Genomic DNA, 26,567 nt, shown 5'->3' on the forward strand with positions numbered 1-26,567 from the left:
TATATGACAAGAGAAAAAATATATATACATGCAAATAAAGAAAGAACCTCGTCAAAATATGCAAATAAAGAAAGAACCTCGTCAAAAAGAACCACAAGTGTAAAATTTATATGCTATCAGGACAAACATAAAAAACACAGAAATACTGGTGGACGAAGAAGATGGGAGAGTTCTTATAAATTCTCAGTGTGTGCGAAGAAGGTTGTTTTGATTCTTCCTGGATGTATCTTGATATCTTTGTTAAAGGACTCAACTTTCCTAAGATAAAGGGGATTAAAAATTGGTTTACCCATTACTTTGAAGTTTAACTCTATATGAATATTAGAGGATAAAAATAAAAAGGAATAAACTAGACTAAACTAAACTAAAATTTTAAAAAGGAATTCAAAAAATAAAAATGCAAAAGAAACATATGTGTATGTATCAAAAAGTTCAGGTTAGAAAGGTATTATGGAAGAACCTAGATGTCCATCAACAGATGAATGGATCAAAAAGATGTGGTATATATACACAATGGAATACTATGCAGCCATCAAAAGAAATGAAATCTTGCCATTTGCGACAACATGGATGGAACTAGAGCGTATCATGCTTAGTGAAATAAGTCAAGCAGAGAAAGACAACTATCATATGATCTCCCTGATATGAGGAAGTGGTGATGCAACATGGGGGCTTAAGTGGGTAAGAGAAGAATAAATGAAACAAGATGGGATTGGGAGGGAGACAAACCATAAGTGACTCTTAATCTCACAAAACAAACTGAGGGTTGCTGGGGGGAGGGGGTTTGGGAGAAGGGGGTGGTATTATGGACATTGGGGAGGGTATGTGCTTTGGTGGGTGCTGTGAAGTGTGTAAACCTGGTGATTCACAGACCTGTACTCCTGGTGATTCACAGACCTGTATAAACATATAAAAATATGTTTATAAATAATAAAAAATTTAAAAAAATGAGAAAAGCCTTCCTCAAAAAAAAAAAAAAAAGAAAGGTATTATGGAATTTGATGCACTGTACAACTCGCTGTGACGGTAAATAGGTTAAAAAAAAATTACCTATGTGTTAAAAAACAAAACAAAACAAAGAACCGGAATAGTGGGAACGAGTGAACAATACAAGTTTTCCTATGAAGTAGTGGTTGTTCTCTTTTAGTCCTTTTTTTCCTCTCTTTTTTTTTTTCTCTTTCTTGGTTTGTTTTCTGGGGGAGGGGCCTGCCACGTGGGTTATCAGTCAATGATGTTTCCTGAGTTAAGTCCTCCCACCCCCCTCAAGGGGTTGGGCTCTGAGGAAACTGTTTTTTTTTTTCAGGCTTTTGTTCTCTGGCGGTTTTTATGCTTGTTCACTTTTTTTTTTTCTCTCACCTTGGCCGTCTTTGATGGTTTTTGTAGTTTTAGAGGAAAACAAACCGCACCCTGATCTCCCTCTCAGAGAGAAGCCTCAGTCTGGGTGCACAGCCTAAATAAATTCCCCTTTGCCGCTGGCAGAGCAGGTTCCAAGTTGCAGACCCTGGGGGCGCAGGATCTTTTGCTTGTACCCAAAGCCAAGGCAGTCGCGGCTGTCTGGGAGCTCCCGACCGCCAGAGAGGTTCCAAGCAGCAATTGCACACTGAAATTTTGCCGCTGGCATGGGCTGGGAGTGACTGGTCTTGCTGGGTCTAAGAGTGCCCGGCTTGTGAGCACCTCTTTCAGGGGCGGCTGTGAGTTGCGTGCGCATCTCAGACACTGAGATCGGGGCGCTGGTCTGTAAGCACCAGGCTGGGCTTTTGCGCACCTCTGTAAGGGGAGAGTTTGGGGCACACGGCTTAGGCATTGAAACAATGGCGCGGGTCAAAGAGCACCGGCCGGGCCTTTGTAACTCAGGGGAGCATGGGGGACGTGTGTGCGTATCTCAAGCTTTGTGGTAGGGCTCTCGTGTTCTGCCAACCGGCGTGGCTCCGATCCCCTTACAGGAACTAGAACCCACGCATTCTGGCAGCTTAGGGATTAAGAGCTGGTTTCTCCACCGCACTCTCTCTGCCTCAGCCCGGGGAGGCTGTTCTGGGACCCGGGACTTAAGTCCCTGTCCCTAGCTACCCCGATTCCCGAGTCCCACAATTTCCCCCGCGATCCTTTGCTCTTTTGGAGTGCTTTCAACCAGTCTCCAAGTTAATGCTGGTCCCCAGACGCAGGGCACTCTCGCTCATATTGGGATATTACTTTCCAACTGGTCGCCTCTGGTGGCTCTTTCCCCCTTTTGTTTATCTTCCAATATCAGTCCACCGTTTCCATTCTGCTTTACCTGCCCACTGGCGTCTTCTGCCCCTGTAGAGATCCAGACGTGTATAATTCTGATCTCAGGCTGATTTCATGGCTGATCGGAGTTCTTTGGTAGGTTATCAGCTCACTTTGGGGTATGGGCTGAAAAGGCGCCTCCTCCTACTCCCCCGCCATCTTGTCCCCCTCCTCGTATTAATTCTTCATTAAATATTTGGTAGAGGGGCACCTGGGTGGCTCAGTAGGTTAAACCTCTGTCTTTGGCTCAGGTCATGATCTCAGGGTCCTAGGATTGAGCCCCGCATCAGGCTCTCTGCTCCCTGGCTTCCCCCTCTCTTTCTGCCTGTTTCTCTGCCTACTTGTGATCTCTCTCTCTGTGTCAAATAAATAGATAAAATCTTAAAAACAAATGTTTGGTAGAAATCCTCTGGGAAGCCGTCTGGCCCTGGGCTCTTGTTTGTTGGGAGGTTTTTGATGACTGCTTCAATCTCCTTACTGTTTATGGGTCTGTTCAGGTTTTCTATTTCTTCCTGGTTCAGTTTTGTTAGTTCATATGTCTCTGGGAATGCATCCATTTCTTCCAGATTGTCAAATTTGCTGGTATGTAGTTGCTCATAATATGTTCTTATGTTTGTATTTCTTTGGTGTTGGTTATGATCTCTTCCCTTTCATTTATGATTTTATTTGGGTCCTTTCTCTTTTCTTTTTGATAAGTCTGGCCAGGGTTTATCAATCTTATTAATTCTTTCAGAGAACCAGCTCCAATTTTTGCTGATTTGTTCTACTGTTATTTTGGTTTCTATTTCATTGATTTCTGCTCTGACCTTTATTATTTCTCTTCTCCTGCTGGGTTTAGGCTTCCTTTGCTGTTCTTTCTCCAGCTCCTTTACATGTAGGGTTAGGTTGTGTACTTGAGAGCTTTCTTACTTCTTCAGAAAGGCTTGTATTGCTAAATACTTTACTCTCAGGATTGCCTTTGCTTTGTCCCAAAGGCTTTGAACAGTTGTGTTTTGTCATTTGTTTCCATGAATTTTTTCATTTCTTCTTTGATTTCCTGGTTGACTCATTCTTTTTTTCTTTTCAGTACAACAGAATTCATTGTTTTTGTACCACACCCAGTGGTACAAAATACACACCACCTGACTCCCCCAACCTCCCACCCACCACCCCTTCAAAACCCTCAGATTGTTTTTCAGCATCCACAGTCTCTCATGGTTCACCTCCCCTTCTAATTTCCCTCAACTCCCATCTCCTCTCCATCTCCCTATGTCCTCCATGTTATTTGTTATGGTCCACAAATAAGTGAAACCATATTATACTTGACTCTCTCCTTGACTTATTTCACTCAGCATAATGTCTTCCAATCCCATCCATGTTGCTACAAAAGATGGGTATTCATCCTTTCTGATGGTGGCATAATACTCCATGTGTATATGGACCACATCTTCCTATCCATTCGTCCGTTGAAGGGCATCTTGGTTCTTTCCACAGTTTGGTGACCGTGGCCATTGCTTCTATAAACATTGGGGTACAGATGGCCCTTCTTTTCACTACATCTGTACCCAGTAGTGCAATGGCAGGGTCATAGGGAAGCTCTATATTTAATTTCTTGAGGAATCTCCACACTGTTCTCCAAAGTGGCTGCACCAACTTGCATTCCCACCAACAGTGTAAGAGGGTTCCCCTTTCTCTACATCCTCTCCAACACACGTTGTTTCCTGTCTTGCTAATTTTGGCCATTCTAAATGGTGTAAGATAGTATCTCAATGTGGTTTTAATTTGAATATCCCTGATGGCTAGTGATGATGAACATTCATTATTTAGTAGGATGCTCTTTAGCCTCCATGTATTTGAGTTCTTTCCAACTTTCTTCTTGTAACTGAGTTCTAGCTTCAGAGCATTGTGGTCTGAAAATATGGAGGGAACGATCCCAATCTTTTGTTATTGGTTGAGACCTGATTTGATCTGATGTGATCTATTCTGGAGAATGTTCCATGTGTATTAGAGAAGAATGTGTATTCTATTGTTTTGGGATGGAATGTTCTGAATATATCTGTGATGTCCATCTGGTCCAGTGTGTCATTTAAAGCCTTTATTTCCTTATTGATCTTTTGCTTGGATGATCTGTCCATTTCAGTGAGGGAGGTGTTAAAGTCCACTACTATCATTGTAGTAACTATCATTGTAGTATTGTCAATGTGTTTATTTGATTTTGTTATTAATTGGTTATTAATTGGTTTATATAGTTGGCTGCTCCCATGTTAGGGGCATAGATAATTTAAAATTGTTAGATCTTCTTGTTGGACAGACCCTTAGAGTATGGTATAGTGTCCTTCCTTATTTCTTATTATAGTTTTTGGCTTAAAATCTAAGTTATCTGATTTAAGGATTGCCACCCCTGTTTTCTTTTGATGTCCATTAGCATCTTAAATTGTTTTCCACCTCCTCACTTTAAGTCTGGAGGTGTCTTTGGGTCTAAAATGAGTTTCTTGCAGACAGCATATTCATGTATTTTTTTAATCCATTCTGATACCTTGTGTTTTTTAATTGGGGGCATTTAGCCCATTTAGCCTATTCAAGGTAACTATTGAAAGATATAAATTTAATTCCATTGTATTGCCTGTAAATTGACTGTTACTACATATTGTCTCTGTTCCTTTCTGGCCTACTACTTTTAGTCTCTCTCTTAGCTTAGAGGACCCCTTTCAATATTGCCTGTAAGGCTGGTTTGGTGTTTACAAATTTTCAGTTTTTGTTTTTCCTGGAAGCTTTTTATCTCCTACTTTCAATGACAGCCTAGCTGGATATAGTATTCTTGGCTGGATATTTTTCTTGTTTAATGCTCTGAATGTATCATGCCAGTTCTTTCTGGCCTGCCAGGTCTCTGGATAAGTCTGCTGCCAATCTATAATATTTCTACCATTGTATGTTACAGAATTGTCCCAAGTTGCTTTCAGGATGTTCTCTTTGTCACTAAGTCTTATAATTTTTACTATTAGATAATGGGGTGTGCAGCTATTTTTATTGATTTTGAGGGGGCTCTCTGTGCCTTCTGGATTTTGATGCTTGTTCCCTTGACCATATTTGGGAAATTCTTTACTATAATTTGATCCAGTATACCTTCTGCCCCTCTCCTTCTTCTTCTGGAATCCCAATTATTCTAATATTGTTTTGTATTATGATATCACTTAGCTCTCGAATTCTCCCCTTGTGGTCCAGTAGGCACCCCCAATCTTTCTGTGACCCCATGGGACCTGAGAACACTGTCCCCACGAGGGCTCCATCCCCCTGCTTAACCTCTGGAGCGACATCCCTCAGTGGAGCTGACTTCTAAAAGTTCTGATTTTGTGCTCCGCTGCTCCACTGCTTGCCAGGAGGTGGACCCTCCTCCCCGTCCCCCATCATGGTCTATATTCCTGTAGCTTGGATTCACTTCTCCACACATTCTACCTTTCAGAAAGAGGTCAATTTTCTGTTCCTACAATTGCTGCTGCTCTTCTCTTCAATCTCCTGTTGAGTTTCTGGGTATTTTTTTATCCTGCAACTTTACTACATTCATTTATTCTAGTAGTTTTTTGGTGGAATCTTTAGGGTATTCTATGTATCACGTCATCTGCAGATGGAGACAGTTTAACTTCTTATACTGATACCTTCTATTTTTTTTCTTGTCCAATTGCTTTGACTAGGAATTCCAGTACCGTGTTGAATAATAGTGGTGAGAATAGACATGCTTGTCTTGTTCCTGAACCTAGAGGAAAGGCTTTCAGTTTTTCACCATTATGTGTGATGTCAGCTGTAGGTTTTGTTTACATATGGCCTTCACTATGTCAAGGTAATATTCCCTCTGTACCCACTTTGTTTTGATCATGATTGCATGTTATGTTTTGTCAAATCCTTTTGAGATTATCATAATTTTTAACCTTCATTTTCTTTTTTAAAGATTGTATTTATTTGGCAGATCACAAGTGGGCAGAGAGGGAGGCAGAGATGGAGGGAGAAGCAGGCTCCCTGCTGAGCAGAGAGCCCAATGGGGGCTCGATCCTAGGCCCCTGAGTTTATGAAGCTGAGTTTCTGAGCTGAAGGCAGAAGCTTAACCCACTGAGCCCCCCAGGCACCAGTATCCTTCATTTTCTTAATGTGGTATATTTTTTGCAAAGATAGAACAATTTTGGAATTCATAAATCCCACTTTATTGTAGAGAACTATACTTTTAAATATATTGTTGAATAGAATTTGCTGATAGTTTGTTGAGTATTTTTGTGCCTACGTTCATCAGGAATATTGGCCTGTAATTTTGGGGGGTGGTTCTTTGTCCAGTTTTGGAATCAGAATAATGTTGGCCTTGTAGAATGAATTGGACACGTTCAGTTCTCTTCTATTTTTGGGAATAGTTTGAAGAGAAAGTGTATTAACTCTTCTTTAGTAGAATTCACTGGTTCTTGTGTACAGTCATCCCATGTAGACTGTGTGTGCTTGGTGACTTTCACTGGCTGGCTGGAGCTGCGGGTTGTATGGGCTGGGGGTGGTGGGGTACTCTGTGCTGGGGCTGCCCTGACAGGATGGCTGGGGCCAAAGTGGACACACATTGGGATGGTCCTGAGGCACTCCACATAGAAGGTTCCTGGCAGGAAAGCTGATGCTGATGTAAGTGCAAGGGGAGGTGTCCTGGGAACCTACACAGAGAAGGTAACTTTGAGGATAGCACAAGCTGAAGTGGGCACACAGTCCCTGGGCTCTCTGTGCAGAGGGCACCCTGGCGGAACAGCAAAGGCTGACATGGATGTAGAGGGGAGTGGTCCTTGGGTTCTATATGCAGAGGACACACTGGCAGGACAACTGAAGCTGAAGTGAGTATAAGTCTGGGTTTTCTTGTTCTGTGTAGATAGTGCCCATGCAGGATGGATGGAGCAGAGGTGGGCATGGGCCAGTGTGGTCTCTGGGCTCTCTATTCAAAGTCTTCCATGGGAGGATAGCTGAAGCTGAGCGGGATCCCATTTGGGAATGTCCCAGGGTTCTCTACCCTGAGGGTGAGCTAGCAGAACAGCTGAGGTAGGTGCAAGCTGGGGTGTCCCTGGGTGCTCACTGTAGCATGTGCCCTGGTGAAGTGGTTGAAACCAAAACTGACACAGGCCATTGGTTCCTGTGGTAATCCACGAAGGGTAGAGCTGTCTGCAGGAAGTCCTTTGGCATGGCTGAAGTAGGCATTAATAAGGAGGTAAGCAAGTCCTTTGGCATGGCTGAAGTAGGCATTAATAAGGAAGTCCTGGATTATTCTGTTGGGGGTGCTCGAACAAGCCATCTAAAGGTGAAGTGGTGTGGGCCTAGAATGTTCCAAGGTGCTTTGCCTATGTTACCTTGATGCAATGGTTGGAGCTGTAGTGAGCACTGATCAGGAGTGTCCTGGTATGCACTGCCCCATGTCTACCTTGGTGGAATAGCTGGGGCTGTGTGGGCTAGAGGCCTGGGGCTCAGTGAAGTGGCAGACCAGTTAGGGTACTGGATCCTGCTCACATTCATACCCAGATGGAGGGGGAGTATAAACCATGTTTCTTACCAGCTCTCCCAATCTGGAGAGAATTCCAGCAGCTTTTCCGGCATTTGGCAGAGTTTTAGGGCTGGCTTTTTGATATGTTAGCTGCTCTTTTAAATTTTGGCTTTCTTTCTATGCCCATGCGTCTGGGGCTGGTGTAGGCTAGGAACACACGCCTCTCTGAGGCAACAGGCCAGCTATGGGATCTGGACCCTGCTATAGCCTACACTCTCAAGATGGAGGGGTTGTGTAAATCATGGTGCTCACCAGCCCCACCTAGGTGGAGAGAGTTCCAGGGTGGATTTTTTTTTTTTTTTTTTTAAGAGAAAGCAAGTGCATGTGAGCTGGAGGGGAGGGGCAGAGGGAGAGAATCTCAAGCAGACGCCCCACTGAGCACAGAGCCCAATATGGGGCCCCATCTCATGACCCTGAGAACATGACCTGAGCCAAAATCAAGAGTCAAGACACTTAAAAAAAAAAAAAAAGTCAGATGCTTAAACCACTGCACCACCCAGGCACCCCTAGTGTTGGATCTTTTTTATAGTAGTTGCTCCTTTAAGCCATGGCTTTTTACCTGTGTCCCAGGACAGATGAATCTGCTTCTGGTCCTTCTGTCCTTTCCCACTGCAGTTTACTTCATTGGGGGTAGGGGTTCCCTCCATTACCATGTCTCAACCTGTCTTGCTGTTCTGTCTTTTGTTTTGCAAAAGCTGTTCAGTCATCCTTCAGTTCTTCTTCAGGAGGAAGTGATGTATAAATAGAGGTCTGGTCTGTCTGTGGAGGAGGTGAGTTCAGTATCTTCTAACATCACAATCTTGGACTGGACTTTCATAAATTAAATACATTTAAGTACCTGTTTACACCAACAGTGGCAGAAGGTATATTCTTAATCAGGGATAATTACGACATAGTTGCTGAATTAATCATATAGACTATCCTTATGACAAATATGAATTTTATTGAGTCTTAAGGATAAAACATTGTATAGTAAAGGGCAAACACTGTGGCCCTAACGAGATACAAAATTTATTCCTAGCTGTGCCATTTTCTCCATGTTCTTGGAAAAAAGTTATATCTTTAAGCTTCATTTTCCTTAAATGTAAAATGGGCTTGGTGTGATAATTAAACTGGAAAAAGATCTAAGCTAAGTAAATTGGAAAAACATCTACCTCAGAATTGGTCAATTATTATTAAAAATGTGATGCACAGTTATTGGGGAGTGAGTAGGGATTCCTAGTGAAAAGTGAGTTAGATATTCTTCAGAGTAAAATCATTTGACTGAATGAGAAGATTACTTAGTAAGTTACATTTAAAAATGTGGTTGTGTGTATTCCAGATGACCTGCAGCCTCAAGTGCCTCATCTGGAATATTCTCATATCTAAAAAGTGGCAGACAGTGTTCTCTCCCCTGAGCCTTTAACACATGGATGCTCATAGTGTACCTGGAAGGTGATGATGATGGAGGCTGTAGCCATAGAAGGGTCTCAAATATTCTGAATTCTTGGAGGCCATCATTATTCTTCTCCCTTTCCATTCCAAGAAGCATCGCTGAAGTAGCACTTTTTTCTCTTATCCTGGGGAAGCCCTTTTTTTTTTTTTCCCTTTTTCACCCCTGACTTCCCTATATTTCTGTCTTTAATGCAGGGGTTTTCCTCCCGCTAGTACAGGTGTAGGACATTGCTAAATCCTTCCCTTCCCACGCAGGTGAGAGACCTATCCTTGACATTTCTTCTCTGTCATTTGCTTGCTGTGGAAATAACTTTCCTGGAATCAACAAGGTATCGTTGATGGGTTAAAAATATGCCAGGAGTCCTTTATCTAATTCCTTGCCTCCTGAATCTGAGATGTTCTTAATGGTTTGGTTGACCAATAGAATATGGCAGAAGTAAGGTTCTGAAGCTAGGTTATAGAAAGCCTATAGCTTTAGTCCAGTTGTCTTGGAATGCTCAGTCTTGGAGTGCTATTATAAAAAAAACAGAGCCAACCTGGGGTCATATATAGGTAGTGGTGTCAAATGCACCAGCTGAAGTAATCAGCTGCTGACATTAACTGTCATCCATATACGTGAATAATAGTGAGTATCCCAAATTTTATGAAAGACCTGAAACTACACATCCAAGAAGCTCAGTGAGCTTCAAGGAAGATAATCTCCGAGGTCCACACTGAATAAAATGAAATCGCTGAAAGAAAGAATATCTTGAAAGCAGCAAGAGAAGAGCAGACAAGGGATCAATAAAATTAACAGCTGATTTCTCAATGGGATAAAAAATTAAAGTCCTTCCAACAAAGTGTTTATTGGCAAAACTGCTCTTTGAAAATGAAGGAAATATTAATATAGTTCCCAGATAAACAAAGGGCAAGAGAATTTTTGTCTACTAGACCTGCCCTGCAAGAAACAGTGAAAGGAGTTCTAAAGGCTGAAATAAAAGGACAAACGACATGAGACAGTAACTCAAGTCATACGAAGAAATAAAGATGACCACCAAAGGTAACCATGTAGGTGTATGTATGAAAGCTAGTATTACTGTATTTCTGGTTTTTGTTTGCTACATAATTAAGACAAATGCATAAAACAATTCTAAATCTATGTCAATGGGCACATGATGTATAAAGATGTGACTTGCGAAATTACAACAAAAATTTGGGACAGAGTTGGATAGGAGCAGAGGTAATGTGTCACTGAACTAATTTGGCATTAATTCAAAGTAGATTGGCATAAAGTTAGAATGTTAACTGTAATCCCCACAGTAACCTCTTTAAAGAGTATACTAAAAAGGGGGAATAAAAATGGCACACTGGGATAAGAAGGTATCATATCATGTATGGAAAATAGTAAAACAGCAAAACAAGTCCTGCATTATCAGTAATTAAAAAAAATTTTTTTTAATTTTTTTATTTATTTGACAGAGATCACAAGTAGGCAGAGAGGCAGGCAGAGAGGCAGGCAGAGAGAGTGACAGGGAAGCAGGCTCCCCGCTGAGCAGAGAGCCTGATGCGGGACTCGATCCCAGGACCCTGAGATCATGACCTGAGCCGAAGGCAGCGGCCTAATCCACTGAGCCACCCAGGCGCCCCAGTAATCATTTTAAATGTAAATGAACTAAACTTAGGAATTAAAAAATAAGAATCAAAATGGATTTTAAAAATGAAAGAAAAAACAATGCAACTATATACTGCATGCCAGAGACTTATTTTAGACCCAAAGACACTAGTAGATACATCATCAAATTATAGAAAAAGATATTCCATGCAAATAGCAACCAGAAGAGATCTTGGGTAGCTATATTACTATACAAAATGTGTTTTAGGTTAAAATTGTTACAAGAGACAAAGAGAAAATGATATAATAATGAAAGGATCAATTCATCAAGAAGATAAAGATATATGCACCAGACACTCAAAATATATGAAGTAAACATGGACAGAATTGAAGGGAAAAATAGTTCCACAACAATAGTTGGACACATAAATATCTCTTTAGTGGATAAAACATACAGACAAAAGATCGGTAAGTAACTGGAGGACTTGAATAATATTAAACCCCAAATAGCCCTAACCAAGACACTCCACCCACCAACAGCAGATACACATTCTTCTCAGTATGTCAGTAATGTTCTCATGAACATTCTCCAGTATAGCCCGAGTGGTAGGCCATAAAGCAATTCTTATTTAAAACAAAAGACTACAAAGTATCCTCTCTCACCAATAGAATGAGGCTTGGCATCAATAATAGAAAGAAAACTATATATAGTATATTAATTATTATTAAACACCATACTCTTTACCGGTAGTCAAGGAAATCACCATGTAAATTAGAAAGTACTTTGGAGGAGATTATGCTGAGTGAAATAAGTCAAGCAGAGACAGTCAATTATCATATGGATTCACTTACTTGTGGAGCATAAGGAATAACACAGAAAACATTAGGAGAAGGAAAGGAAACGTGAATTGAGGGAAATCAAAGGGGGAGACAAACCGTGAGAGACTGTGGACTCTTAAGAAACAAAACTATAGGTTTTGGAGGGGGGTTAGGTGAGCACACATTGCATGGAGCACTGGCTGTGGTGCCTAAACAATCTTAAGAACACTGAAAAATTTTAAAAAGTACTTTGAGATGAAGTACAATAAAAACAATATATACCAAAATTTATGAGGCAATAAAAACAAAACTCAGAAGGAAATTTATTCTACTTAAAATGTCAACCTAATCTTGCTCCTCATTTTCTCAGCTGGAGGAAGAAAATAGATTAAAACAGATAAACAATATAGAGAATCAATGAAACCAAAAGTTGGTTCTTTGAAATGATAAACAGTTTGTCACTTTTGTTGAGGAAAAAAGAGAATGTAAATAATTAAAATTGGAAATGAAAGAAATTACTATTCTTAAGAAAGCTTTAAAGGATTTTAGGTGAAAAACAATTATACCTCAAATTAAATAATGTAAATTAAATGCATAAATCTCTACATACACAGAAATTACCAAAATTAACTCAAAAAAATAGAAAACTCTAAAGCAACCTATAACAAAAGGTTGAATCAGTACCTCAAGATCTCCAAAAAAGAAAAGTCAAGAACCAGATGGCATCCTCAGTGAATTTAAAGAAATGTAACACCAGGCCTACTCAAACTCTTCCAAAAGATGAGGAGGGAATGCTTCCTAACCTTCTGTGAGACCAGCCTTATCCTTGATACCAAAACTAGACAAAAATACCACTACAAATGAAAACTACAGATGAATGTCTTTTATGGCCATAGATAAAAGAATCCTGAATAAAATACTAACAAATCATATCCAGTAGTACACTGAGGGGATTATTCTGCATGATAAAGTGGGATTTATGCCAGGAATGCAAAGTGGTTCAGTTTATGAAAATAAATCTACCTAACACTACATTAATGGAACAAAGAGGTGTAAAACCCCACATCATCCTCTCAATTGATGTAGAAGCATTTGAAAAAAGTCAACACCTTTTCAGGATAATAATGCTCAGCAAACTAGGAAAAGAAGGGAATTTCCTTAACATGATAAAGGGCATTTATGCAAAACCCACAGCTAACATCATCCCCAGTAGTAAAAGACTGAAATCTTGATAACATCAGGATCAAAACAAGAATGTCCACTTTTACCACTGATACTCAGTTTGGTACTGAGAGTTGTAGCCAGAAATATTCAATTAAAAATTAAAAGCATCCAAACTAGAAAGGATGAAGGAAAACTGTTTGTAGATGACAGCCTAAGATAGCTCTAATAACTAGTTTTTTGGTGTGGCTAACAAACTGAGCAAACTTATAGGGTACAGGATCAGCACATAAAAATAAATTGTGTTTCAATGAGATATCACCTCACACCAGTCAGAATGGCTAAAATAAACAAGTCAGGAAATGACAGATGCTGGTGAGGATGCAAAGAAAGGGGAACCCTCCTACATTGTTGGTGGGAATGCAAGCTGGTGCAGCCATCTGGAAAACAGCATGGAGGTTCCTCAAAATGTTGAAAATAGAATTGCCCTATGACCCAGCAATTGCACTATTGGGTATTTACCCTAAAGATACAAACGTAGTGATCCAAAGGGGCACATGCACCCGAATGTTTATAGCAGCAATGTCCACAATAGCCAAACTATGGAAAGAACCTAGATGTCCATCAACAGATGAATGGATCAAGAAGATGTGGTATATATACACAATGGAATACTATGCAGCCATCAAAAGAAATGAAATCTTGCCATTTGCGACAACATGGATGGAACTAGAGCGTATCATGCTTAGTGAAATAAGTCAAGCAGAGAAAGACAACTATCATATGATCTCCCTGATATGAGGAAGTGGTGATGCAACATGGGGGCTTAAGTGGGTAGGAGAAGAATAAATGAAACAAGATGGGATTGGGAGGGAGACAAACCATAAGTGACTCTTAATCTTACAAAACAAACTGAGGGTTGCTGGGGGGAGGGGGTTTGGGAGAAGGGGGTGGGATTATGGACATTGGGGAGGGTTTGTGCTTTGGTGAGTGCTGTGAAGTGTGTAAACCTGGTGATTCACAGACCTGTACCCCTGGGGATAAAAATATATGTTTATAAAAAATAAAAAATTAAATTAAAAAAATCAATTGTGTTTATATTCACCAGCAATTAACAATCCCCAAAGGAAAGTAAGAGTATGATTCTATTTATAGTAGCATTCAAAAGAATAAAAAACCTAGGAATAAATTCAACTAAGGAAATGAAAACTTCAAAATATTGCTGAACAAAATCAAAATCATAATTAATTTATAAACACATTTCATTTTCACGGATTGGAAGACATATGGAGTGCTAGGGCTGATGGGCCAGCTGGGAAACCGGGGCTCCAAAATGGCGGACTATCCCATCACCCTCACTGTGGCCTCCACTTTACCGTCCGGAGACTGAAACTCTCCACCCAGGAGCTTCCAAATTGGGAACTGGCCATCATGGATCACCCAGCCCCATATACTCCAATCACCACATACCCAATGGGTGCAAGGCTATGCCCTACCTCAACCCGATAAAAGAACCTCTCCAACTCCCTCCCAGCATGACTTCCCTGACTCACTACCCCCCTCCTCCCTCTTTCTGTGAGGCATGGAACCTTGCCCGAGGGTGCTTGCAATAAAGTTCATCTCTCGGATCCATTTGCCTCATAGCCTCTTTTCTTATCATCACCGGGGTGGGGGGGAGCAACTTTACAAGGGCTACCATAGAAAGATAGCACAGACTGTTTGGCTTAAGAAACAGAAATTCTTTTGGGAGAAGGGGGTGGGATTATGGACATTGGGGAGGGTATGTGCTTTGGTGAGTGCTGTGAAGTGTGTAAACCTGGTGATTCACAGACCTGTACCCCTGGGGATAAAAATATATGTTTATAAAAAATAAAAAATTAAAAAAAAAAAAAGAAACAAATTCATTTCTCTCAATTCTAGAGGCTGAATATCCAAGATCAGAGTGTTGGCAGATTTTTCCTAAGGTCTTTCTCCTTGCTGTGCAGATGGTCACCTTCTTGTAGTATCCTCACAAGGTCTTTTCTCTGGATGTGTGCTTTCTTGGTATCTCTTCCTCTTTTTATAAGAACATTATTCCAATTGGATTAGGGCCCCACCCTTATGCCTTCATTTAACTTTAAGTGATTCCTTACAGGCCCCATCTCCAAATACAGTGACACAATGAGTTAAGGCTTCAACATATGAATTTTGGGGACAAATAGCAACATTCCCTAAAGTAATGTACAGAGTCAGTGCAATTCCTGTTAAAATTCACAGTCTTCCTTTGCAAACTGGAAAAGCTGATCCTCAAAATCATATGGAATTTCACAAGCCCCAAATAGCCAAAACAATATTGAAAAGGAAAAACAAAGCTGAAAGATTCACTTTGCAATTTCAGTATTTACTTCTAAGCTACAGTAATCAAAACTTACTAATGTGAGGAGAGACGTAGGGACCAGTGAAATAGAGTTGCAAGTCTAGAAATAAACCCAAACATCTATATTCTATTGATTTTTGATGATACCAAGACCATTCAATGGGGGGTACAGATAGTCTCTTTAAGACTGGGTGGCTCAGTTGGTTAAGCAATTGCCTTTGGCTCAGGTCATGATCCCGGAGTCCTGGGATCAAGTCCCATATCGGGCTCTCAGCTCCATGAGGTAGGTGTCTGCTTCTCCCTCTGACCTTATCCCTTATCTCTCTCTCTCTCAAAAAAAAAAAAAAAAAATGCTGTGTGCTGGGACTACTAGCTAAGCTAAGTAAAAGAATTAAAATGAACCCTTGATTGACTCCATTTATAAAAAAGGCCTTGAAATTGACCAATGACTCAAATTTAAGAGTTAAAAGAATGGTTCAAGATGGCAGCATGGGAAGATCCTGAGCTTATTTCCTCCAATGAACACAACAAATATATGACTACACGTGGGAACAACTTCCTCTGAACTAGAAACTGGGTAGAATAAACACAGATATGGTCTTGCTAAGGAAAAACCACACCTCAGGTATGGTGTTCCATGATTGGGAGGTATCTCAAAGGTATAGAATTTTTATCAGAGGAACAAGAGATTCAGGAGAGCTAGGCCCCCAGAACAACTCACCTTGAAAACCAACAGGGAATATGTCCAGGAAAACTATAGAAATGTAGATAAAGGAATACTTGCTCTTAAAAGGCTTACACAGACTCACTTGGTTCCCACCACCAAAGAGTGCATAAATTATACATGAAGGAGATTCACTTACGAATCTTGGAGCATCTGTTGGGAGAGGCAAAAGGAACCTGGACCTTTCCCTGGGGACTGAGACACTGGTGGATGGTATTTTTGTTTTCTTGTTGTGCCCTGATGATTCTGCTCTTAATTCTCCCTATAGACTGCTAATGCCAGAGGTTAGAGGCTGCTGAATGCCCCCACACAACCCTGCATGTTGGCTAGGCCTTGCAGTCAACAGGATGACCACCCTGCTCACCAGCATGCCCACGGCAGTTTCGGCAGGCTGAGGGCCAGCCCTACCTACCAGCACATATGCAGCAGTAAGGCCCCATCACGATAAGAGGGTGAAACCCATACACTGGATACCCCTGGAGCACCTGACTCTAGTGGCCAGGGAGGATTACACTTCAGGGCTTCACAGGGCATCTCTATGTAAGGCCATTCCTTCAAGTCAGGGAGCTGTAGCTGAATTGCCTAATACCTAGAAACAAAGAGGCTAAATGAGACTGAAAAATAAGTTTCAAATGAAAGAATAAGACAAAACCTCATAAAAATGGCTGAATGAGGGGTGCCTAGGTGGCTCAGCGGTTAAGCCTCTGCCTTCAGCTCAGGTCATGGTCTCAGGGTCCTGGGATTGAGCCTCACATCGGGCTCTCTGTTTGGTAGGGAGCCTGCTACCCACCCCACCCCCCGCCCGTCTCTCTGCCTACTTGAGATCTCTGTCAAATAAATAAATAAATAATCTTTTTAAGAAATGAGGATAGTTTGAGGGACCTGTGGGGCAATATCAAATATACTAACATTCACATTATAAAAGTCCCAGAAGGAGAAGAAAGGGCAGAAACCTTAGTTTAAGAAATAACAGCTGAAAACTTATCTAACCTGGCAAATGAAACACCAAGTCCAGAAAGCATAGAAAGTCTTAAACAAGATGAATGCAAAGAGATCCACACCAGGACACATAATTAAAACGTCAACAATTAAAGAGAACCTTAAAAACAGCAAGAGAAAAGCAACACATTATATATAAGGAAACTCCCCTAAGATTAGATTATCAGTTGCTTTTTTTTTTTTTTTTTTTAGGAGATACTTTTTGAGCCAAAGGGAATGGTGCAATGTATTTAAAGTGCTGAAAAGAAAAAGCGTACAACCAACATATACTACCTGGCAAGTTTATCTTTCAAAATTGAAGAGTAGAGTTCTGGTTTACACCCACTCAACTTCTGCTATCCTACCAAGATACCGTCTGTGTGTAGGGTCCCAGGACACCTCCCCTTGCACTTATATCAGCATCAGCTTTCCTGCTGGGAACCTTCTATGTGGAGTGCCTCAGGACCATCCCAGTGTGTGTCCACTTTGGCCCAAGCCATCCTGTCAGGGCAGCCCCAGCACAGAGTACCCCACCACCCCCAGCCCATACAACCCGCAGCTCCAGCCAGCCAGCCAGCGAAAGTCACCAAGCAAACACAGTCTACAGAGGAGATGACCATACATGAGACCATTCAAGTTTAGGAGAAGGAGCTGTTCTGCCTAACTCAGAGGAACACACAGAGAATATCAAGCACAATGGGGTGACAAAGGATTATACCCCAAAAGAACATGATAAGACCTTAAAAAAGAACTAAATTAATTGGAGATGAGCAATATGTCTTACAAAGAATTTAAAATATTTGTGGGCTCCTGGGTGGCTCAGTTCATTAAGCAACTGCCTTCGGCTCAGGTCATGATCCCGAAGTCCCAGGATGGAGTCCTGCATCAGGCCCCATGGGGCTCCGAGCTCCACGGGGAGTCCGCTTCTCCCTCTGACCTTCCCCCGTCTCATGCGCTCTCTCACTGTCCCTCTCTCAAATAAATAAGTAATCTTTTTAAAAGAATAAATATTTGTGAAGATGTTCATTGGGCTGGAGAGACTAGTAGAAGAGACTAGTAGAAGAACTCAGTGAAATCTTTAGAAAACATAAAAAAGAACCAATCACAGTTGGAGCATACAATAACTGAAATGAAAAAGACACTAAAGGGAATCAACAATAGATTAGAGAAAGGATGCAGAAGAATGGATCATCAGTCTGGAAGAGAGGATAATGGGAATCACCGAAGCCTACCAGCAAATATAAAAGAAAAATATTTATGATCCCTCTGCTTTAGGGTTTGTGAAATGCTGCTTTACATGTAGAGAAATAAAAGAGGGTGGGTGGGACAGGTTAAAAAATAAAAATGAGAGTAGGTTAAGGATCTCTTGGATGGCATCAAATGAAATAAATGTTCTCAAGAAGGAGAAGGAGAGGGGCGCCTGGGTGGCTCAGTGGGTTAAAGCCTCTGCTTTTGGCTCAGGTCATGATCCTAAGGTCCTGGGATCGAGCCCCGCATCAGGCTCTCTGCTCGGTGGGGAGCCTGCTTCCTCCTCTCTCTCTGCCTGCCTCTCTGCCTACTTGTGATCTCTCTCTGTCGAATAAATAAAATCTTAAAAAAAAAAAAAAAAAAAAGAAGGAGAAGGAGAGGAGGAGGGGAAGGAAGAGAAAAGGGCAGAAAACTTACTTGAAGAAATAATAACTGAAAACTTCCCTGAAAACTTCCCTAGTTAGGGAAAGAAATAGATATCCAGGTTCAAGAAGCACCACAGTTCCAAACAAGATGAACCCAAGGAGGCCCATGCCATAGTACATAAAAATTAAAATGCCAAAAGTTAAAGAATTTTGTAAGTGGCAAGAGAGAAGCAAAATATGTTCAGGGGAAACCTCCCTAAGGGTATCAGCTGATTTTTCAGCAGAATCTTCGCAGACCATAATTGAGTGGTTTGATATACTGAAAGGGCTAAAAGGAAAACAACTACAACTAAGAATAATCTACCAAGGAAGATTATCATTCATTTTTGAAGGAGAGATAGTTTCCCAGACAGACATTAAAGGAGTGTATCAGAACCAAACTGGCCTTACAAGAAAAAAACTGGAAGAAAAGAAATGGCCATAATTAGAGGTAAGAAAAATTATGAATAAAAGATGTAAAATATGACAACATAAACAATAAAACCTGGAGGAGGGAATTAAAGTTGATTTCAAAGAATGTGTTTGACATTAAATGACCATCAACTTTGCATATGCTGCCATTTACTTAGGATATTATATATGAACCTTGTGGTAACCAGAGACTCAAAACCTATATTAGATACCCAAAAAAGAAACAAAAAGAAAGCCAAACATAACACTATAGAAACTCACCCACCACAAACAAGAAAGGAACACATTAAAGTACAAAAACAAGATGTACATACCTCTCAGTAATTACTTTAAATGTAGATGGGCTAAATGCTCCACTCAAAAGACACAGGATGGTGGAATGCATTAAAAAAAAAAAAAAAGACCCATCTATATCCTATCTACAAGAGACTCACTTCAGACAAACACACAGGCTAAAAGTAAAGGGATGGGAAAACATTTACCATCCAAATGGGAGTGAAACAAAAGCTGGGGTAATAAATAATACTTAGTATCAGACAAAATGGACTTTAAAACAAAGCATAATGTTAAAGGGATCAATCCAACAAAAAATTCGACATTGGAGCAGTAAATATGTAAAGCAAATACTAACAGACATAAAGGGATATATTGATAGTACTATAAGAATAGAAGGGGACTTGGGGCGCCTGGGTGGCTCAGTGGGTTACGCCGCTGCCTTCGGCTCAGGTCATGATCTCAGGGTCCTAGGATCGAGTCCCGCGTTGGGCTCCCGAGCAGAGAGCCTGCTTCCTCCTCTCTCTCTCTGCCTGCCTCTCTGCCTACTTGTGGTCTCTCTCTGTCAAATAAATAAATAAAATCTTTAAAAAAAAAAAAAAAGAAGAAGGGGACTTTAACACCCCACTTACATCAATGGATAGATTAATCAGGCAGGAAATCAATAAAGAAATACTGTCGTCAAGCAAATTATTAGACCAAATAGACATAACACATAGAGGATATTACATCCAAAAAGAACAGAGCACACTGTTTTGACCTGCATAGGAAACATTCTCTTTGATAGATTACATGTTAGATTACAGGCATAACACTAGAGGGACTCAACAATCACACAGAAAGCAAGAGAAGAAGAATAGAGAAGAACTACAAAAACAAAACAAAATGGCAACAAGCACATACCTATCAACAATTAAATGTGGATGGCCTAAATACTCAAAAGACATAGATTGGCAGAATGGATAAAAAAAAAAAAAGACCTACCTATGTAATGCTTACAAGATGCTCAGCTCAGATCTAAAGACACCTATCAAGTGAAAATGAAGGGTATTTACCAGGCAAACAAAAGTTTAAAAATTTGTATAATACTAATATCAGACAAAATAGACTTTAAAACAGACTTTAACAAAAGGAATATCCTTGATAAAAGGATTAGTCCAATAAGAGGATATAGTAATCATAAATATCTATGCACCCACTGCCTCTCTGTCTACTTGTGATCTGTCAAATAAATAAATAAAATCTTTAAAAAATTATTAGTAACAAAATTGAATCAACAAAACAAAATGAAAAAACCAAAACAAACCCCTAAAAAGCAAAAAACAAAACAAAACAAAAACACACAAAACACCCCAAAACCAAAACCAGAAAACCAAAAACCTACGTAGAAATAAACATCCTGTATCAAATATTTTTTCAGGGACTTGTAACAAACATTTAAAGGATAATTAGTACCTCTTCTCCTAAGCTATTTCATAAGGTGGAAGAGGACGGAAAACTTCCAAATACATTCTACAAAGCCAGCATTACTCTGATACCCAAACCAGACAAGGACACCACCAAAAATCTCTCTGATGAAAACAGATGGAAAAGTCTGCAATAAAATATTAGTAAACTACATTCAGCAATACATTAAAAGGATTATTCCCCATGGTGAAGTGACATTATTCCAGGGAAAAAAGGATGGTTCAGTGTTTGTAAATTAATCAATGTGAGATGAAGGATGAAGATTATATGATCATCTCAATACATGCATAAAAATATTTGACAAAATTGAACATGAATTCATGATAAAAATTCTCAACAAAGTATGTTTAGGGGGAACATACCACAACATAGTGAAGGCCATATATGAAAAATCCACAGGTTACATCATACACAATGGTGAAAATAGAGCTTTTTTTCTAGGATTAGGTACAAGACAAGGATGTCCATTCTTACCACTTTTATTCAATATATTACTGGAATTCCTAGCCACAGCAATTAGAGAAGAGTAAGAAATAAAAGTCATCCATTTTGGAAAGAAGAATTTAAACTGTCACTACCTGCAGATGACATGATAATATACATGAAAACCCTAAAGAGCTCCCCCACTTATAAAACTATTAGAATAAATGAATTCAGTGATGTTGCATGGAACACATGAAAAGATGCTATCACTAATTATCAAAAAAATCAAAACCACAATAAGCTATTATCTTACACCTGTTAGAATGGTTAAACTAAAAAAGACAAAAAATTACAAGTGTTGGTAAGAATGTGGAGAAAAATGAACCTTCATGCACTGCTGCTGGGAATGGAATTTGGTACAGCCACTGCAGAAAACCATATTGTGACTCCTCAAGAAATTAAAAATAAAAATACCATATGATCCAGTATTTTCACTATTGGGTATTTACTGAAATAAAATGAAAACACTAATTTGAAAAGATACATGCATCCCTATGTTTATGGCAGCATTATTTTAGAACAGCTAAAATATGGAAGCAAGTGATTACCAATGGATGAACAGATAAGGAAGATGTGGTACAACGGAAAAATACAATGGAATACTATGTAGTCACAAAAGTACTAGATCTTGGGGCACCTGGGTGGCTCAGTGGGTTAAGCCTCTGCCTTCAGCTCAGGTCATGATCCCAGGGTCCTGGGATCGAGTCCCTCATTGGGCTCTCTGCTTGGCAGGGAGCCTGCTTCCCACCCACCCCCACCTCTGTCTGTCTCTCTGCCTACTTGTAATTTCTGTCAGATAAAGAAATAAAATCTTTAAAAAATAAAATACTAGATCTTTCCATTTGCCACATCATGGATGGGCCTAAAAGGTATCATGCTGTGAAATAAGTCACACCAAGTAACAAAGACATAATTTCACTCATATGTGGAATCTAAGAAACAAAATTAATGAGTAAAGAAACAAAAATGAAATCAAACCTATAAATAACGAGGTGATGGTTGCCATAGGGGAGGTGGATAAAATGGATGAAGGGGAGTGGGGGGAGATATAGGCTTTCAGCTATGAAATGAATAAATCATGGGAATAAAAAGTATAGTATAGGGAATCTAGTCAGTGATAATGTAGTACCATTGTGTGGTGCCAGATGATAGCTTCATTTATGGTGAGCATAGTATAACATAGAGAAGTTGAATCACTATGTTGTACACTTGGACATAATGTAATGTGTGTCAACTATAGTTAAATAAGATAGGTATATCGGGCGCCTGGGTGGCTCAGTGGGTTAAGCCGCTGCCTTCGGCTCAGGTCATGATCTCAGAGTCCTGAGACCTATGTAATGCCTACAAGAGACTCACTTCAGATCTAAAGATACAGACTAAGGCAGAATGGATGGGAAAAGATTCTATGGAAATGGAATAATACTGGGGTAGTAATACTTAACAAAATAGTCTTTAAAGCTGAGGTGTAACAAAAGACATAGAAGTGCATTAAATAACAAATGATCAATCCAGTAAGATACAGCACTTACATTTATTTAGGTGTTCAACATTGGAATACCTAAATGTATAAATCTAGTATTTACAGACATAATGGAAGAAATTGACAGTCATATAATAAAAGCAGGGGTCTTTAACACCTCTCATAAGTGGGTAGATCATCTAGATAGAAGAAAAAAAAAAGCACTGGCTTTAAACACATTAGAACAGATGGATTTATCAGATATATACAGAACATTCCATTCCAGAATACACATTCTTCTCAAGTGGACATAGAACATTTCCAGGATAAATCACATGTTAGGGCAGAAAACAAGTTTCAATAAATTTAAAATATTGAAGTCATTTAAGCATCTTTACCAACCACATGAATGCAACTATGAATCAAGTATTAGAAGAAAACTGGAAAAACACAAATATGTGAAGACAAAACAACATGCTGCTAAACAACCAGTGGGTCAATGAAGAAATCAAAGAGGAAATTAAAAAAAAATCTTGAGGCAAATAAAAATGAAAACACAATATTCAAAATCTATAGGATGCAGCAAAAATTGTTCTAACAGGAGATTATACCAGTACAGTCTCATGTCAAGAAAAAAAGGGAAGGAAAGCTTCCAGACTCATTCTACAAGGCCAGCATTACACTGATACCTAAACCAGACATCCACAAAAGGAAGGGAGGGCTGGAGAGAAGGAGGCAGGGAGAGGAGAGAAGGAGGGAAGGAGGGAGGAAGATAATTATTTAGCAGCAATTATCCCTGATGAACATGGATGCTAAAATCCTCAACAAAATACTGGCAAACTGAATAAATACGATCAAAGAAATCATACACCATGGTCAAGTGGATGGTTCAATACATGCATATCAATCAATGCGATATGCCACATTAACAGAGACTAAAGATCATATTATCATCAATAGATCCAGAAAAACCATATGACAAAAATTCATCATATTTATGGTAAAAACTCTCAACCAAGTGTTTATCAGGGTAAGTATATCAACATAATAAAGCTATTCATGATAAACCCAGGGCAAACATCATACTCTGTGGAGAAAAGCTAAAAGTTTTCCTCTAAGATCAGGAACAAGACAAGGATTCCCACTTTCACCACTTTTATTCATCATAGTACTGGCAATCCTAGCCATAGCAATTAGGTAAGAAAAATAAACACGGCATCCAAATCAGAAAGGAAGAAGTTAAATGGTCACTATTTGTAGATGACATGATCTTATATATAGAAAACCCTAAGACTCCACCAAAAAACTATTAGAATAAATGAATTCAGTGAAGTTGCAGGATAGAAAGTGAATATACAAAAATCTAAAATTAGTATACAAAAATCTTGCCCATCTATATACTAATTAAAAATTATCATAAAGATAAATTAAGAAAAGTCTCATTTACAAATGCACTAAGAAGAATCAAGCACCTAGGGATAAATTTAACCACAGAGGAAAAAGACCTGTACTCTGAAAACTGTAAGACATGATGAAATAAACTGAAGATGGCAGAAACTTGTGGAAATATACTGTGCTCATGGATTGGAAGAATTTATACCCAAAGCAACCGACATATTCAGTATGATCCCTATCAAAATATCAATGGAATTTTTCACAAAAATAGCACAAATGATCCTAATATTTGAAGAGAATCACAAAATACCTCAAATAACCAATGCAATCTTGAGAAAGAATAACAAAGCTGAAGGTATCACACTGTCTTATTTCAAGCTATACTACAAAGCTATAGTAATCAAAATAGGATGATCCTGGCATAAAAACAGAAATATACATTAATGGGAAAATATAGATAGCCCAAAAATAAACCCAGGCTAAAATGGCCAATTAATCTATGACAAAGGAGGTAAGAATATACAATGGTGAAAGACAGTTTCTTTCATAAGTGGACCAGTTTCTTATAGTGTATACAAAAATAAACTTACATGGATTAAAGACTTACATTGAGACCTGATACCATAAGATTCCTAGAACAAAGGCAGTAAACTCTGACATCAGTCTTAGCAATATCTTTTTTGATCTCCTTAGGCAAGGAGAACAAAAAGAACAATATACAATGGATTACATAAACGAGAAGGCTATAGTACAGCAAAGGAGACCATCAGTAAAAAGAAAGGCAGGGTGCCTGGGTGGCTCGGTGGGTTAAAACCTCTGTTCGGTCTGGTCATGATCCCAGGGTCCTGGGATCGAGCCCCACATTAGGCTCTCTGCTCAGGGAGCCTTCTTCCCCTCCCCTCTCTCTGCCTGCCTCTCTGTCTACTTGTAATCTCTTGTCAAATAAGTAAATAAAATCTTTTAAAAAAAATAAAAAGAAAGGCAACCTACTGAATGAAGGTATTTGCCAGTAGTATGTCTGATAAACAGTTAACATTCAAAATATTTAAAAATCTCATACAACTCAACATAAAAGTAATCTGATTAAAAGTGGGCAGAAAATCTGAATACACATTTTTCCAAGGAAGATGACACATGAATAGATGCTCAATATCACTTAACTATCAGGGAAATGCAAGTAAAAAAAAAGACGTTTGGTGATGATGTGATGAAAAGGGAGCTCTTGATCACTGTCAGTGTGAATGTAAATTGGTGTATCACTATGGGAAATAAAACTGCTATTTATCTGTAGAAAATGAAAACACAATTAGAAAAGACATATGTACCCCTATGCTCATCACGGAAGCAACCTAAATGTCTAAGGATAGATGAATGGATAAATAAGATGTGACATCTTTAAAACAATATTACTCAGCCATAAAAAGCCAAAATATTGCTAACTGCAACAACACTGATGAGTCTAGAGGACATGATGCTAAGTAATTCAGATAGAAAAAAACAAATACTGTATTATTTCACTTATATGTGACAACTAAAAAAACAAATGAAAAAAATCTCATGACCCTGAGACCATGACTTGAGCCAGATGCGTAACTGACTGAGCTACTCAGGCACCCTGATTCCATTTATAATGTGTTTTTTGTTTTGTTTTGTTTGTTGTTTTTGTAAAGCGAGCAGGGCATACAGGGAGAGCAGCAGAGGGAGAGGGACAAAGATTCCCAAGCAGGCTCCCTGCCCAGCACAGAGCCTGATGCAGGGCTCGATCTCCCAACCCTGGGATCATAACCTGAGCCAAATCAAGAGTCAACCCTTAACTGACTGAGCCACCCAGGTGCCCCTGTAAAACACTCTTGATAGAGGACACGATTATAGAAGAGATTACTGCTTGTCAAAGGGGTTAAGGGTGTGACAGCAAAGGGTTAGAACAAGGGATCTTTGTGGTGGTGGAAGTTCTGTATGTTGATTGTGGTGGCAGAGAAATCAACAGGAGATAAAACCATATATAACTACATGGACACATACACGAGGTGCATGTAGAACCACTGATACCTGAAAACATGTACAGATCATGCCAATGTCAAACTTGGTATTATACTTGAATTATGTAAAATGTTAATATTAGGGGAATCTGGATGTAGGACACACGAACTAAACAGTACTATAGAGTATTATTTTGGCAACCTCCTATAAATCATTATTTCTAAATAAAAACATCTTTTTAAGAAAAAAGATTTATTTATTGGAGAAAGTGGGGGAAAGGGTAGAGAGGTAGAGGGGCAGAGGGAGAATCTCAAACAGACTCAGAGGTGAGCACAGAGCCCGTTGCAGGGCGTGATATCCTAGCGTGAGCTGAAACCAAGAGTCCAATGCTGAGCCAAATGTACCACCCAGGTGCCCCAATAAAGACATCTTTTCAAAGTCCCAGTAGAAAACAGAGATAAAATAATGAATCAGCTATTCACAGAAAAGGATATTTGAGTTCAATAAATATTTGAAAGGTCTAAATATAAAACATTTTAGATCTGATACAGGGAGGTGAGCTTTCATATCC

The 26,567-nt window shown here is 39.5% G+C and overlaps 1 long non-coding RNA gene across 1 annotated transcript in view; it reads left to right on the top strand.

Moving 5' to 3' along the window:
- The window catches only part of LOC123391028, a 62,848-nt gene that overhangs the window by 22,467 nt on the left and 13,814 nt on the right, over positions 1-26,567 (top strand). The window lies entirely within an intron of this gene.

This window comes from Mustela putorius, unplaced genomic scaffold, assembly GCF_011764305.1.
Source record: "Mustela putorius furo isolate JIRA1106 unplaced genomic scaffold, ASM1176430v1.1 tig00000174_pilon_pilon_pilon, whole genome shotgun sequence".
Taxonomy (NCBI): Eukaryota; Metazoa; Chordata; class Mammalia; order Carnivora; family Mustelidae; genus Mustela; species Mustela putorius.